A 2,877-nucleotide genomic window follows, 5' to 3' on the forward strand; every position below is an offset into this window, starting at 1 on the left:
TTAGGCCCATTTTTCAGATTAGGCAGCTGAGGCTTAGAGAAGATTCAGTGGCTTGTGGCTCTGAATTATGGATCCCAAGTAACTTGCCACCAGTCTTCTGCATGGCATTGTTCACCTTAGGAAATTCTTCAGAATATTTGCTCACAGAAATAAAGATGTAGGATTAGTCCCATCCACTGACTAATTATAAAGAAAAAAAAACCTTATTTATATCCTAAGCTCAGATAGAAGAAGGAAAAACATTAGACCTTTGAAAATTTCAAGGACAAGTGTTTTGGTTTGTTTTGTTTAAGAAAAAACAAAATACAACAACAATAGGTCTGGAAGAAAGTTAGTTGGGGAAGGCATTTGCTTTGCACATGAATAAACCAGGTTGGTCCTGGCACTGTGTATGGTGCTCCAGGCCTGTCCAGGTGAGCCTTGAACACAAAGCCAGGAGTAGTCTTTGAATAAACTGGGTGTGGCCCATCTCCCCACAAAAACAGCAACAGAATAATGGTTTTCTATGATATATGAGTGCTCCTGTGCTAAGCACTTATTTGTGCTGGATTGTCTAGTTCCATAAAGTTTTCCTTCTTTCTTTATCTAAGCAATATCTAAGAGTCTCCTAAGAGTACAGCACATAAAATGGTTTTATTAAATAAAATGTTTGGTGGTCAAAAGATTAATATCACAGAGATGGAAAACAGGCCTATCGCTGAGATTTGGTGACTGCCAAAGCCGCAAGTCTGCCTAACCTCAAGCTGGTCTCTTAATTAGAGTAAAATTTGAGGAGAGCTCTTTTAATTCTTTGGTGGTTTAAGATAAGTTCTAGTTGATTGGATACAATAATCTGTTTAACAGGGGGTGGGGTGGGTTGGCAATATTCTTTTCATTTTTACACAAGCTATGTGTTAGTCTTGGCTCTAAAGAAGTGATTTTTTTCCAAGATTCTTAAGGAACTCTTACAAGATTAATTCATTTTGGAGACATATCTTCTTTGCTTCTATTCTACAGAGATTTAAATGACTCTTGGAAGGAATGTTTCTTTTCCAAGGAAGGTGTGATAGAGTGAGACTAAATTTCTAATTATTTCAGAGTCTGTTGTCCACCTAATGGAAACTTCTCCATTTTATTTTGAAACAGAAAAATGTCAAGAACCATTCATGTTAAAAATCTGAATTCTCAAAATGTCTGAATAAGTACTGACAAAAAAGTTGTCTGAGCAGTCTTGAAGACAGTGTCCTCATCTGACCTTCCACCACACTTTCATCCATCCACCATATAGTCATTCATTCATTCTCCTCCTACCTACCTACCATCAGTACACTGCTCATTTATCCACCATCCATTTATTGATTCATCAATCCATCCATGCACCTATCCACTTATTTACCCATTGAGCTTTAAGTAGAGATAAGTACATGCATTTTGAAGTCAGAATTAATTGATTGATTAATTCTGGGTTAAAGCCATCTCATTTAACAGTTATAAGAACATGGGCGTGTTATTTAAATTCTGCGGTTTCCTTTCTTATCTGTATCTTGGAGATCATGATACCTCATAATACTATTGTGAAGATTAAGTAAGCTAATATAAACAAAGTGCTTGGAACAGAGCCTGGGTTGTAATTAGCACTCAGATGGTTGCTGTTGTATCATTACTTTTATTTATTCATGAAACAACTCAGGCCAGGAAAAAAAAAGTGTAGGTATAGGACAGACAAAAGTTACATTAGGATAATCTAATTATCTGATTTAAGAATCTACTTCTTTGTTTATTTCTTTTTTCCAGAAAGTAAAGGAGTGGGTAGGGAAAACTAAGGGAGTGGTATGAGAAAGAAGAGGTTTGAGACAATTTTTAGATGAATCAGTAATTATTTTGGTTTAATTTTGGCATAAAAGGTGAATTCTAGGAGTAACTTTTTTTTTCATTTTCAGTTTTGGCTGCTTTGCTTTAGTTGTAGATCATTCCTCAAAATATCCAGCAGAAAGTAAAAAAAACAGTATTTACTACCTACCTACTTATCTACTTATCATGTAGACCATGAAATTCCTCTGAGAAAGGATTCTGCTTCACTCCTACCTAGCATCCAGTGCCATCACCTTGGATCCTGATGGTGCCTTAAAAGTAGGAATAGACAAGATCATTATTTTGGAAGGAAGCATTCCAGAGACTAGTCATAGTATGTTCTCAGGGAAGGGGAAAACCATGCAGGAAATTCCTTAGAGAAAGGCCTAGGGGAGACTATAGGGTCAGTCTCCAGTGAGGAGGAGAAAACACTGGACACCTATAGAAAAGGACTCTGCCTCTGTATGTCCAGGGACTCTGCAGCCAGGACACCTATTCAGCCTTGAGTACTGTGAAGAATCATGGACAGACTAGAAAGTTGCAGAACTAATGAAGAGATAATAAAGCCAGCATGGCTGGAAGAGGCTAAGGAACATCCTCCTAATCAGTGTGATCCTAGTGGTATTATTGAGCACATAGATGGAGAGCACAATGGGCCAATAATGTTGTGGGGCCTTGACTGAGAATTATAGTCCAGATGATGCTTCCAGAGATGTGTCTAGTCTTGCCTACACAGTCCCCCTGTCCTTTCCTAATAGATATATGGCTACATGATGCTTCCAGAAAGCACCTCAATTTTCCTCCAAAGGTATCAATTCACTACAGTGTCTCAGAGCGTTTCCATAGAGGAGAGCTGGGGTCCAGACAGTCCTATTCTCAACCAAGGTGGTCAATTATCACAGTCTGATAAGAATTCTCTTGCTTGTAAAACTGTAAACTTCTGAGTCTTGGGGAAATGAGACAACTAGTCACCCTGATCTGGACTTACATGGGCACATACTTGACAGGGATAATACAGAGGGTTGCCTGAGTCATTGGTAGTTTGTT

Source organism: Sorex araneus, chromosome 9 (genome assembly GCF_027595985.1).
Source record: "Sorex araneus isolate mSorAra2 chromosome 9, mSorAra2.pri, whole genome shotgun sequence".
NCBI classification, from domain to species: domain Eukaryota; kingdom Metazoa; phylum Chordata; class Mammalia; order Eulipotyphla; family Soricidae; genus Sorex; species Sorex araneus.